Below are 14,819 nucleotides of genomic sequence, written 5' to 3'. Positions count from 1 at the left end.
GCCCAGAGAAGAAGCACACGGCCTAAGCGAATACAAGGTGTTGAATGGACCATGTAGCAGACACCAAGGAACAAAAACAATCGTTGTGTGATCACCTTCCTCATGTAATCGCTGAAGACGAAAGTGTGCATAAGCTAGTGTGGTGAAGAAGGCTGATGGTGCCCGGCTACTGAGAGATATAGCGTCTGGGGACTTAAAGGCTTAGAAGCAAACAAGCAGCCACCTAGCCCAGAAGCAGTCAAGCCCACATGGAAGCAGCACACCAACATAGGTGATTGTGAAGGGCAGAGGAGACCAGGTCTCCAACAACAAAGGTGGGGTGGTGGTGAGAATCACATCACCGTGAAAGAGGGGGAGTACATGATGGGGACCCAATGCCCATCTGTAGACAGCTGGACATCCCATCCAGAGGGGTAGTGGGGAGGAGATGAGTCACTCAGAGTTCAGTGTAGCAACAATGAAACTAAAAACCTTCCTCTGGTTCCTGAACGCTTCCTCCCCTCCCAATCATCATAACCCCAATTCTACCTTGCCTTGCGGACCTGTTTATACCAGAGGATGCACAGCGGTGCAGTAGGGATCTGGAAACACAGGGAATCTAGGACAGACGAACCCCTCAACACCAGCGGTGGGAGTGGCGACACCAGGAGGGAAGGGGGTGTAGAAAGGGAGAACCGATCTCGGAGATCTATGTGTAACCTCCTCTCTGGGGGATGGGCAATTCGGAGGCGGGTGAGGGAAGACGCCGGGGAGTGTAAGATAAGATATAATAATTATTTATAAACTATCAAGGGACCAGGGGTGAGATCGGGATGGGGGAAAAAAGGGAAACCGAGCTGATTCCAGGAACCCAAGTGGAAGGTGAATTATGAGAATGACGAGTGCAACGAATGTGTAAGGGTGCTTTGCTTAATTGATGTATGTACAGATTGTGATAAGAGCCTTATGAGCCCCAATAAAAAGATTTTTTAAAAAAAACCCACTCAAAATAACTTAAGAAAATGAAATTCCAGTCACAGCAGGAAAAAATAGTCACAACACATCCAAAAAAAAGCTCCCTAGATCCAAATATAAAAAGACAACCCAATTAAGTGGGCAAAAGATGTAAAAAGACATTTCACAAGATACATAAATAGCCAGTATGCTCATGAAGAGGTGCTAAACACAATTAGTCATCTGAGAAATGCAAGCTAAAACCGCACTGTGGTACCACTCTAACCAAGAGAACGACCGAAATTAAATGTTGGCAAAGATGAGAAACAACTGCCCTTCTCTCTCATACACTGCTGGCAGTGCAAATACGCTCAGTCCTGGAAAACTGGCAATGTCTTAGAAAGTTAAACATGCACCTACTCTATGACTCAGCAATTCCACTTCTAGTAATTATCCAAAAGAAATGAAAACACATGTTACAAAAAAAGATTTAAACATGAATGTCCATAGCAATTTTGTTCACAACAGCCCAAATAAAAAATGTCCATAACAAATGAATGGATAATCAACTGTAATACATTGGTAGAGTGGAATACTACTAAGCAATAAAAATAAACTAAAGTGAGACTTTTTAACAACTGGAGCTAGTATCAGACACCAGGCTGAATGAAAGAGGGCAGGCACAAAAGAATAGTGTGTTAGACAAGGTTCTCTAGAGAAACAAAACCAGAACACTTATGATTTTATATACATAGATATGGATAGATATATATAACACAATGAGATAAACAGCTAATTAGTCCACAGAGCAGTACAGAGGGCCCAGTTCAACTCACTTCCGTGAGACAGTTAATACACTGGCAGTTCTTCAACTCATGAGGGCTGCTACGGGTGCAAGTCAAGGAAGCAGACAGCCGAGTCTTCTGTAGAGCAAGACAGGCAGTCTGGCCACAGACATCAAACAGCGAGGCAGGTCGCCAACAATCAGCCAGATGACAGGGTCCGACAGTCCCCCAGCTCAAGTGATATATTTACCAGTGTGGCGACGCAGGTCTCAAAGGAACTTTAAACTCGGTCCATGGGCTGAGTGTCCCACAGGTAGTGTAGCTTGCAGGTAGAGGCAGAGAACCAGCTAAGGCAGCCGCACCCACTGGTCCGATCATGGGAGCAAGAGACAGAAAGGCGAGTCTGCCAAGCCATTTCTCTCTTTGCTCTTCAATTAAACTGAATAAACCTATTACAAATACATAATATGTAACTTCATATACATGATGTTCTAGTATAAGTAAAACTGAAAGACCAGAGGGGGTTAGTGATTGACTGCAAAGACACAACACTAGAGAACTTCCAGGAGTGATGGAGACGTTCTATAGGGGGTTCAAAAGTTGGTGGAAAAAGGAAATGAAAATTTTCCAGGAACTTTTTTAAGCCCCGTGAGACACTTTCCATTAGGGTGGTGACTGCATATGTGGCACTATGCTTAAGTGCCTGGCCGCTAACCAAAAGGTCAGTAGTTGCTAAAGCCGAAAGCCATCAGTTGCTCTGTAATAAAAAAGTTCTAGAGATCTGCTCCACTAAAGACTGTTTAGGAAATCCTCCAGGGCATCTACTCCATCTTATGGGGTGGCGATGAGTCAGAATCAACTCAACTACATACAACAACATACATTAAAAAAACTCAAATCAACTGACTATTTAAAATCTGTGATTTTTGTGTGTAAAGTTTATCTGAAGTTTTAAATGGGGGGGGTAAAGGAATTTACATGTAATTTCATATCTCAAAAAGCTAGCAAACCTTACATCTCTACTGCCACTAAGAAAAATTTTTAGAAAAAAAATTATCAACAACTTCCTCATTTAAACTTAAATCTATCTTTCACAAAGAAATAATGAATTATTTTCCTACTAAGTAACACTTGGTTGCCAGCCGTTAACAATCAATTTGATGACAACAGGTTAGGTTATCTGGTTTTATAGTGTCATTATTGGTGATAGCAACAATAAATAAGTTTTCCATGCACTTTCAAAATATCAAGAATATCTAGGGGTTCTGAAAACTCAATTTCAGACTACATGAAAGAGAGGTATATAAAGCACTTAGGAAATAAAGAACAAAAAGACAAATATCCTCAAGCCATGCATGTGTAGACATCTGATAATTTGTGTGTTCGGGCTTACTGAAAAATTCTCTAAATGATTACCTTTCCCTGAACTGCTCAAGGTCTCTCTAGTTCCACCAATTCAAACTGTAGGCAGAAGTTACAGCTCTTAACTAGAGAATACTTCCTTAAAACCCACCAGTAGTTTCTCTATAATAAGCCAGTTGCAAGCTGGGCAAAGAAAACAGTATGCTTTCTCAGGATTCTTTTGCCCACCTGGCTCTCAGCTTGTGCGGACATGCTTCTCACAGTGGCGATCTCCATCTCTGCCCACCCTTTGTAATGACCCTTTTCTGTACTGTCATCTTCTCCTCACTTTCCTAAAGCACAATTCTTCTCAATCCTTCCCAATAATTCAGTAAGCTCAGGGAGTATTCGAAAATCAGTTTATGCAATGTCGATCTCTCCTTCCAATCCTCCTTTTCTGATTAATTATAACAGATTCCCAATATTCTTGAAACCAACCCACTCTCAACCTGCCCTTCAATATTCCCTTTATTCTTCAACCCCAGCACTCTGCATTTATACTAAAGCAATCCATCTTCGAGAACAGTAGCAGTACCTTCAAAATATTAAACTGTAGTACTTTCATAGCTAAAAGCTTTTCAGCTTTTGCCTTGTATTGTTACAACAGCTCTTCTCTGGGTTAATTAATATCACCAGTATCTTTTTTGTTTTTGTTAATAAATCATTTTGCTGGGGGCTCTAACAGTTCTTGTAACAATCCATATACTAATTATAAAAAGCACATTTTTACATATGTTGCCAGTATCAATTTCAAAACATTTTCTTTCTATTTGAGCCCTTGGAATCAGCTCCTCTTTTCCCCCCTCCCTCCCTAAACCTCTCACCCTAGTGAACCCTTGATAACTTATAAATTATTTTTATATCTTACACTGACCACTGTCTGCCTTCACCCACATTCCTGCTCATCCCCCTGGGGAGTAGGGGGGGGGGTTATACATTGATCATTGGGATCCGTTCCCCCTTTCTCCCCCACTTTCCCCCTACCCTCATGGGATCACTAGCGTGCTTCTTCCTTGTGGACTTTGTTGCTTCCCTGCTAGATGACAGCCTGCTTGACTTCAACTCTTTAAGACTCCGGCGCTATATCTTGTAATAGCCAGGCACCATCAGCTTTCTTCGCCACATTAGTTTATGTGCCCATTTTGTCATCAGTGATCGATCGTGTCAGGAAGGTATCACCAATATCTTAACACTCTTATTTCTTTGTCCATTATACTAACCATTTCCTCACCTTCTTACAGAGCCTCAACTCCAATTACTGAACTTCCTTACTCTGACCTTCAATCTGCTCCACAGGCTTAGCTCACACAAGCCTGAAGGACCTAAGCTGAAGCAGACTCCCAGACAGTTATCCCTTTTCTTTTCTTTCTTAAATCATTTTACTGGGAGCTCATACAGCTCTTATCACAATCCATACATACATTCATTCTGTCAAGCACCTTTGCACATTTGTTGCCATCATCATTTTCAAAACATGTTTTACTTGAGCCCTTGGTATCAGCTCAACCCCCTCCCCCCCCACCCCATGATTTTTTTCATATCTTACACCAACTGCTGTCTCCCTTCACCCACTTTTCTGTTTTCTGTCCCCCAGGGAGGAGGTCACATGTAGATCCTTGTAATCGGTTCCCCGTTTCTCCCCACACCTTCTCCTTAACCTCCTTGTATCGCTACTCTCATTACTAGTCCTGAAGGGTTTATCTGTCCTGGAATTCCCCATGTTGCCAGCTCTTATTTGTCCCAGTGTATGTGCTCTTGGTCTAGCCTGATTTGTAAGGCAGAATTGGGGTGATAGTGGGGGGAGGAAGCATTAAAGAACTAGAGGACAGTTGTATGTTTCATTGGTGCTATACTGCACCCTGACTGGCTTGTCTCTTCCTTGTAACCCTTCTGTAAGGGGATGTCCAATTGTCTACAGAAGGGCTTTGAGTTTCCACTCTGCACTCCCCCACAATCACATTGATATAATTTTTTGTTCTGGGTCTTTGGTGCCTGCTACCTGATCCCATCGACACCTCAAGATCTCACAGGCTGGCGTGTTTCTTCCACGTGGGTTTTGTTGCTTCTCAGCCAGGTAGTCACTTGTTTATTAAGCCTTTAAAGACCCCAGACTCTTTATCTTTTGATAGCTGGGCACCACTAGCTTTCTTCGCATTTACTTATGCACCCATTTTGTCTTCAGCGATCATGTCGGGAAGGTGAGCATCATGGAATGCCAGGTCATTAGAACAGTGTTCTTGCGTTGAGGGAGTACTTGAATAGAGGCCCTATGTCTGTCTGCTACCTGTATACTTAACATATAAATATATGTCCATAGATCTATTTCCCTATCACTATGTATAAATATATTTATCTATGTACATACCTGTATTTAGACCTCTATAAATGTCTTTTGCTTCCTAGTTTTTTCCTCTATTTCCTTTTCTTTCCTCTTGTCCTACTCTCATGTTCAGCCTTCATTCAGGTTTCAGTAATTCTCAGCTATATTGCCCTTGATAAAACCCCACCAGGCATCCTACACCCGCCTCACCATCGATTTTAGATCACTTGTTGTTCCCTTGTCCTTGGGTTTGTTCACAAACCTCTTCCTTTCTCCTTCCTCCCCCTCTGCCATGACCCCTTCCCTCTACCCAACTGTCCCTGTTATTTTCTCCTCCACATGGTTTATCCTGACTATCCTATCTAGACAGACATGCAGAGATGTTTCTTTTGTTGTTTGATTGTGTTTTGCTCTGTACCTTATTTTTCTAACTCCTTAACTGAATGCTAGATAAAGTCATCCCTACAAATGAGAGTCATTGCAAAAAATGGGTTCTATCAACAAGATTATTATGCTGACAGCTCGCAGCTGGCCTAATACATTTATGTTCCTATTCTACTTCCTACTCTAATATGTCCTGGAAGCAAAGTGGCCAACAAAGGCATAATCGGTCTCTAAGCTTAAAGAGCAATACAGGAAGGTGAGTCAAGGGCAGGATGACAGAATGGGTGTTGCTGAGCTACCACTACTGAACATTTTCAGCAACAATAGGAAAACCCTGATCAAAAGAGGGAACTGCAGAATAAAACTTCAAATTCCCATGGACTCCTGACATCTCCTGAAATCTTCTTAAAAATCAAACAATAGGTCAGCTTACTAGTTTTAAAAAAAGTCTTAATCTTTATTCTTTGTTTATTTATTTAAAATCATTTTACTGGGGGCTTTTACAGCTCTTATCACAATCCATACGTACATCCTGTCAAACACATTTGTACATATGTTGCCATCATTACTATCAAAACATTTTCTTTCTACTTGAGCCCTTGGTATCAGCACCTAATTTTCCCCCCTCATCCACCCTCTCTCCCTCATGAATCCTTGATAACCCATAATTATTTTTTCATGTTTTATACCAACCACTGACTCCCTTTACCCCCTTTTCTGCTGGTTTTATTATGAAAAATGGATTTTGTCCATTAACTTTTGCTAATTAACACTAACCTTAAACATAAATAGCTCAAAATAACCAACAGAGTTCTCACAGTTTTGTGGGAGGTCTTGTAGACAGCTGGGCAGCTCTTCTATTCTGAGCTTGCTCAATGAGGCTACAAGGTCTAGGATGGCCTCAGTCACATCATCAGAAACCACAGCCACATGGCTACGGCCTCTCGCCATGTGTTCACATGATGGCAAAGGAGTCCTAGCAATGGCAAAAAGCAAGTCTTTTGATGACTCTGCTTGCAGAAAGCTCCACCTTTGTTGCTGACCTGAGATACATTGCCAGGCCCAGAACCAGGTAAAAATGAACTAGCTAAAACTCAAAACAACACTCATTGCCATCAAGTTGATTCTGATTCACAGTAGCCCTGCATAGGGTTTCCAAGGCTGTCCATCTTTACAGAAGAAGAACGTCTCAGTGGTTTTCCTGGAACAGCAGCATAAGCCTGCACAGCTGACTCTGCAGTCAGCAATCCAATGATCATCCACCAGGGCTGCCAACAACATCCTGTACGTACACTGAGAAAATTATGGTGACTGCTCTAACCACCCAGCCCAGAGGATAAAAGTCAATGAGCTGTGAGTTCAACTAAACTGAATAAAGAACCAAAGAGAGAGCGCATAAGGAACAAATGAGAAAAGAACTAAAAAAGATAGGGTCAGGAATTAATGACTCAGAAAACAGAAAAATCACAGAATCCAAGAGATTCGTTGGAAAAAAGAAATGAATAAAATAAACAAGTCTCTAAGCATGGTGTTACCTTATAAATAACATCATGATAGGCAGTAAAAAGATTGAAGTTGTCAAGGATTTCATCTTGCCTAGATCTACAATCAATGCTCATGGAAGCAGCAATCACGAAATCAAACAGTGCACTGCAATAGGTAAATCTGTCGCACCAGACATTTTAAGGTGTTGAAAATCAAAGGTGTTACTTTTAGGACTTAAGGTGCGCCTGGCCCAAGCCATGGTATTTTCTTTCTTTTTTTTAAATCATTTTTATTGGCAGCTCTTATAGATATAACATTCCACAGTTCAATCATGACAAGCAGTATTGTATAATTGCTACCAGTTTCCTTTTTTAAAAAATCGTTTTATTAGGGGCTCATACACTCTTATTGCAATCCATACATACATCAATTGTGTAAAGCACATTTGTACGTTCATTGCCCTCATCATTCTCAAAACATTTGCTCTCCACCTAAGCCTAAACTCATTTTTCCCTCCCTCCCCGCACCCCCTCCAAGTCATGGTATTTTCAATTAATTCATATGCATGTGAAAGTTGGACACCAAATATGAAAGACTAAAGAAGAATCAATGCATTTAAATTATGGTGCCAGCAAAGAACCTTGAAAGTACTGTGGACCACCAAAAGAACCAACAAATCTTTTAGCAAGTAGTACAGCCAGGCGGTTCCTTAGAGACAAGGATGGCAAGACTTGGTCTCACATGTTTTGGACATGTTGTCAAGAGAGACAAGTCCTTGGAGAAGGGCCTCATGTTTGGTAAAGTAGAGGGGCAGTGGGGAAAATGGGCCATCAAATGAGATGGATTGACAAGTGGTCTCAACAAAGGGCTCAAACATAGGAACAATTGTGATGGTAGCACAGGAAATGTTTTGCTCTGTTGTGTTAAGAACCAAGTCATTCCATAGAACAGTGAAATTAGGCTCCTAACAACTTTTTCTAAAAGGTAGCAATAATTCATACTCCTTCCGAAATGTATACTTCCCCAATATGCTTCCCCCACTGGGTGTTGTATGTTTCCATTTCTCCCAACTCTGGTGGTGTAGTGGATTACACATTGTGCTGCAAGATTAGCAGTTCAAAACCACCAGCCACTTCTCAGTGGCTTGCTCACTGATAGAGTTACAGTCTCAAAAACCCACAAGGACTGTTCTATCCTGTGCTATAGGGTCACTATGAGTCAGAACTGACTTGATGGCCATGAGTTTTTATTTCATTTTTAATTTCTCGACAGCAGTGAAATTAGGCATTGTTTTGGGGTCTTTATTGGCCATTTGGGATCCTTCTATTAAACGCCTACCCACAGCTTTTCCTATGTACGTATCGCCTTTTTTGTTCTTTAACATTGTGGAAGACTGACTAGTGGTCCCCCACAAACAGCTCCTCGTCCACTGAATCTGTGAATGTTTATATGGTAAGGACTTCGCAGATGGGACTGAAGTAGGATCCTGAGATGGGGACAGAAGATTATACTAGGGCTCTAAATGCTCAGTCACAAATGCTCTCAGAGGAGGAGGCAGATGAAGATCAGACGAAACGGCAATGCAACAGAACCATGGAAGCAGAAGTGGAGTAGTGAGGGCTCAACCCACGGAATGTCAACAGTCACCAGAAGCTGGGAGAGGAGAGACATAGACTTCCCAATTAAAAAAAACCACTCTTTTATTTCTTTTCTCTTTTTTCGTAATTATTTTATAGTTTTCTTTTTTTATTAATCATTTTATTGGGGGGGTTCTTACATAACAATCCATAGATCAACTATATTAAGCACACTTGTACATGTTGCAATAATTGTTTCCAAAACATCTTCTACTTGAGCCCCTGATATCAACTCTTCTCCCCTCCCTTCCTCCACCCTAGTGAATCCTTGAACAATTACATAGTATTATGGTTTTTTCATTATCTTACACAGTCCGTTGTCTCCCTTCACCCACATTTCTATTATTCGACCCCATTGGGGAATGGGTTATACATCCAACCTTGCTATCAGTTTCCTCTTCTCCCCCCTCCCACTGCCCCATCCTCAGTATCACTACTCCCCCTATTGTTCCTAAGGGGTTTTATGACCTCAATTCCATGTGTCCAGAGTTCTGATATGTACAATGTACACACTCTGGTCAAGCCAGATTTGTAAGGTAGAACTGGGTCATGATGGTGGAGGTCGGGATGGAAGCATTCAGAAACTAGAAGAATGTGTGTGTCTCATCAATGCTATACTACACCTTGGTTGAACCATCCCTTCCTTGTAACCCTTCTGTGAGAGGAAGTCCAATTGTCTATAGATGGGTCTCCATTCTGACACCCTCACTTGTATCCTCCCAAACTTTTGACCTCCCAATCGGTGACAACAAATTTCAAAGTCACCAAGTTTGTGATAATTTATTTTAACAGTCACAGCAAGTAAATATAATCATTTTGGAGACAATCTTCATATTTTGGCACTATGAACCTATTTATTTCAGAGAGACTTCAACTACTTTATAAAGAATAAAAAGATCATGGAAAAATATTTACTTCAAACTGTCAATATACAGTTAAAATAATGCATATTTTTCTTCTTTATGGTCATATCTGTTTTCCTAATGATCTATAATAAGTATGCTTCACCTTGATCATTGGAAAATAAAGCAATAAATTAAATACATAACTTGGTTTATCAGAAGAAGGTGACAGCTATCAAGGTTGTACTCTATTTCTTTCCTTTTACTTTCCTTTCACATCATATACTCAAAATATTTTAAACCAAACACAAATTAGAGGATACAGAAAATCTCTGTAGCTGTTAGTCATCATTAGTATTTTCAATATGACACTGAGGGTGACATGCAGGGGCAGTGGAGACAGGGTAAGGTTATCAGTAGGAGTGTGGTGGAGGTGGATCACGGCAGTGAGGAAAACATTTAGTCAGTACAGCTTCTTACTGACAAGTCAGCAGGAAAGAGCCTGGTTTCCATATAGGAGAGTGAGGAGGAGGCATGTTGGGGGTCTATGCTTAGGAAAAGGAAGCTCCAATGGCTACTACAAGGAGGACAAGTCTAAGGCAGTGCAGTGGCTTCTTTGAGAAAGCGAGTGGGCCTAAGTTAAATGCAGCCTGACCGGAGGATGTCCACGGTACAGATAGGCACTGAAAACACAGGGAATCCAGGACAGATGAACCCCTCAGGACCAGGGGTGAGAGTAGTAATACCAATAGGGTAAGGGGAAGGTAAGGTAGAAAGGGGGAACTGACCACAAGGATCTACATATAACTCCCTCTCTGGGGGACAGACAACAGAAAAGCGGGTGAAGGGAGATGTCAGACAATGTAAGACATGACAAATTAATAATTATTTATAAATTATCAAGGGATCATAAAGGAGGAGGGGCAGGGAGGGAGGGGGGAAATGAGGAGCTGATACCAAGCGCTCAAGTAGAAAGCAAATGTTTTGAGAATGATGATGGCAACAAATGTACGTATGGATTATGATAAGAGTTGCACAAGTCCCCAATAAATTTTTTTTTTTTTTAAAGAAAGAAAAAGTGACCTAGGATACCAGAATGGTCAAGAGGAAAAGCTGAGAGAGAAAGACCGGGCAGAGGAATAAAGGGAAAGAAGCCATGAAAACTAGAGTGAGGTGATGATGTCATAAAGAGCTATCTTGCAATGTTCATATACTTGAATATCACAGACATCAAAGAGAAGAGGGTGCCTCATCACCGTCCTGGGACAAAACAAAGTGGGAGAAGAAAGTTACATAATGCATAACAACAAACTGGTCCCTCTCCCAGAACGCTGAGGGAGTTGACTTTCAGGGACTGGAGAGGATCACATACGAGGAAACGATCACTGACAAGGAAAATGGAGCTTCAGTTACGCTACAGCAGCACTAGAAACATGTCAGAGGAGTCCCCAAACCAAACTGGAGCTCCCCAGGGCAACACTGATGAGGCCAGAAGACAAGATGGAGCAGACAAAGGAGAGAAGTAGGGGCTGGAGGCAGCCTCTGTGGAAGGTGGACGTGAGTGAACACCAGTGGACAGCCAAAGACATTTTCTATTCTAATTTAGGAGGAAAAACACTTGTTAAATTGATGTCACTCTCTTGTGAGGGAAAAAGAAGGCATTTGCTCATAATTCTAAACAACCCAAATGTCAAGCTAAAAAGCAAAAGTTATTAGTGCAAAACTATCAGCACCTATTAAGAAAAATTCATTTCCACTAGACAGTCCTAAGTTCAAACTCGTTTTCTTCATGACCTGGCCTGTCTAGCTCAATTTCAAATAGTTCAATATGTAGTTCAATTTTTTCCCCAAATTATTTTTCTAAGTTAACTATTGGTTTCCCAATGCCATAACACCAGCATAATAGTGTCAAACCCTTCAATACATCTCTTTATTCAGAGAGGTATTTTTATAGCTCTTTAAAAAATTTTGTTTAGGGAGTTTTCCACATTTATGTTCCCCACTACTGGGCACACCACATGAGTAGGGCTGGTATTTCAGGTATTTGTAGCTGCTCAAATTTTAGATGCGTGACTGAACGTACGCTGACAAAACACAGCTATTATCAAAGGCAGGTTGAAGAGAGAGGGTATTTTAAAAAGCCAGGAATCTATTAAAGGCAACAATGACAACTTCAAGAAATGTGTCCTGGAAGCAGAATGTTGCTTTAGTTCTGACTTCTCCTCTTGGCCTTGCTACTAACTAGCTCACCACCCTCTCTAGGCATCAATTTTCTCAACTAGAAAAACACTAGGTGATGCTAGTGTCTTTCCTCAGCTGTAAAACTCTATGATTTTATGGTGTCATCCACAGGTTGCAAATGGCAGTCAGAACCTCCATGAATAATACATATAGTCAAGAGAATCTTCTAAGGTTTTGAGAACAGGGTGGTATGTGAGTTATTCACCAGAAAGGGGGTGGGGAGGAGCCAAAACCACCTTTATAACTCTACATACTCTGATGTTTTAATCAGCACTGAGAGAAACAAAGACGACAATTTTTAAAATCTAAGTAAGTGGTTCTTTTTTCTTTATAATTCTCTTGGAACATACTTTTAAGAGAAAATATAACTACTATACTTATGCCTCATAGTTGCTGTTAATATTTTAGTGAAATTCAATGAAGCTACTTCAAATTTTCTTAGTTGACACCAATTGAAATAGTTGTAATGAGTTAATCATCATATCTAATAAATGAAGCTACAAAGATTACACCACCATCAGCCAAAAAAGAACCAATGCAGATCTACTTCATAAGGCAGGGAAACGAGGGTTTTATGGTAGAAATGGAGCATCCTTTCCTTATAGTTTAAAAAAAGGAAATACATTTTTAATTTCCATAGCTGTTCAAACAATAACATATTATTTTCCCTGTAATCTTCTACCACACTGAGCATTTCCTCATGTACTTTTGTCTTTTAGTTCCATTTGTCTCCTAAAGCCCAATCGTATTTCTTCTGCAACCTTGTCTTGAAACGAGTTGATATTGTGTACGCACATACACATAGCATACATGGATTAGAGAGAGCTTTTAAGAGAAAAGAAGATGTGAGTGATCAACAATTGAAGAAAATATACAAGGTGACTTCAAAAAGTTTGTGGAAAATGGAATTCAAATACTAAAATTAAAAATACAGATTTTATTTCTCAAAATAAGCTCCATCAAGGTCAGAAACATTTGTAAAGGATAACAGTCATTTAGGTCATCCTTAAAGAACTGGGGGCCCTGGAAATTCAATGCAGACTTTTTTAATATTAACTAATAAAAATGGGTGCACTTAAAGGACTTTTTATGATTAAGAAACAAAAAGATAGATGCCTAATGATTTCACATAGAAACTCTTGCAAAACTGTTTTTGTGTGATAAGAATGAGCAGGAGCATTGATGTGGTGAAGCCTTCGCTAACGTTCCCAAAACAGTCTTATAAAGTAGATGTTACCGAAACAGAACTGAAACTGATGTACCGAACTGCACTTTTGCTTTCACAGGACTGCTTTCAACCCTGACAGGCAATGCTTGGATTGTGTTCGTCTCTAGGTGAATATTGGTAGACATGTTTCAGAATTTTGATCCCACCTGTTCAAGATGTTCACCAAAAACTCTGCTCTTGTCTGTAGCTGATCTAGGCACTAGTTTTGGCACACATGGAGCCAAAATTCTGCTCAACTTTAATTTTTCAGTCAGAATGATGTAGGTCTGAACTGTTATGATGATGATGTTGGCTATTGTTTCTGCTGTTGTTTACCGTTCATTCTCATTAACTGGGGCAGGGACAAGACTGTTTTCTGACAAACGGATATGACTAAAAAGCAAGTGGGAGGTCAACTGTGACTTCATCTTTAACCTCACTTAGTCTCTCAAACAAGTTACATATTTGTAAACTGCATTGTCCCCATAACTTTTCGTAACACATCAATGATTCCACAATTCTTTGCCCCAAGCTTCACCATAAATTTAATATTGATCTTGCTTCAATTTTAGCAGAATTCATATTGCTCTAATAGGAGTTTTTTAGTTTCTTTTTTTAATCAGAGCTTTTTTCAAATGGATGTCTTATCCCCTTCTTATATCCTATTCAAATATATTGTTAACGAGTAGGAATTTATTTTGGTGCAAATTTTTTTAAATCCATGCATACTTTCTTCATAATACGTTTTTGAAGTTTATACATCCATGAAGTTTTTGAAGACGCCTCCTCTATGTCCTCACCCTCTTATTTCCTTGACCGTTTCTTCGACCCTAACCTTCCTCTAAGGAAAGGTAGCTGGGCCCACTCTTAGTCTCTGAGTGGCTTAGCAGTCAATTTCGAGAAGAGGTGGAAGGGAATTTCCTGAGCCTCCAAAGGAGAAGACAGGAAGCAATTGCAGTCCTAAGTACCTGTCCTAACTTTGCTGCTTTAAGAAGAAAGCATGCTATGTGGTTGAAATCGAATAGCCCACTTAAACCAATACAGTGGTGTGACTGTCAGTTGGCACTGTTTTTAAGTAGACGAGGCTACATGCAGATTGCAAAATTCTACTTACTAAGTACCTTCTCTCCTTCAAGCTCTAAAAATTCCAACATTTCCAATGGAATAATTAACTATTATTGTACTACTACGATATCTGAAGAGGTTTTTCTTTTTTGGGGGGGAAGACAACGCTGTCTCTAGAACAGTGGTTCTCAACCTTCCCAATGCCGCGACCCTATAATACAGTTCCTCATGTTGTGGTGACCCCCAACCATAACATTATTTTCATTGCCACTTCATAACTGCTACTGTTATGAATCGGGCGACTCCTGTGAAAGGGTCGTTCGACTCCCAAAGGGGTTGCGACCCACAGGTTGAAAACTGCTGTTCTAGCACTTGGGATTATCACCTTTAGGAGAACCTGCGTGAACGCAAGGTTATTTTGATTTCAAATGGTTGACTACTTCACTCTCACCTTCCCCTATGGTCAACAAGGGGATCTTGTTGTGGGAAAATTCCATTATCTTTTCATTCCAGTTTCCT

At 40.5% G+C, this 14,819-nt stretch overlaps 1 protein-coding gene across 2 annotated transcripts in view; it reads right to left on the bottom strand.

Moving 5' to 3' along the window:
• The window catches only part of RYK (receptor like tyrosine kinase), a 108,317-nt gene that overhangs the window by 79,618 nt on the left and 13,880 nt on the right, over positions 1 to 14,819 (bottom strand). The gene's annotated exons all lie outside the window — the stretch shown is intronic.

The sequence above is a fragment of the Tenrec ecaudatus genome, chromosome 4 (assembly GCF_050624435.1).
Source record: "Tenrec ecaudatus isolate mTenEca1 chromosome 4, mTenEca1.hap1, whole genome shotgun sequence".
NCBI classification, from domain to species: domain Eukaryota; kingdom Metazoa; phylum Chordata; class Mammalia; order Afrosoricida; family Tenrecidae; genus Tenrec; species Tenrec ecaudatus.
The sequence above is the reverse complement of the archived record's forward strand: the minus strand, read 5'-3'. Positions and strand labels throughout refer to the sequence as shown.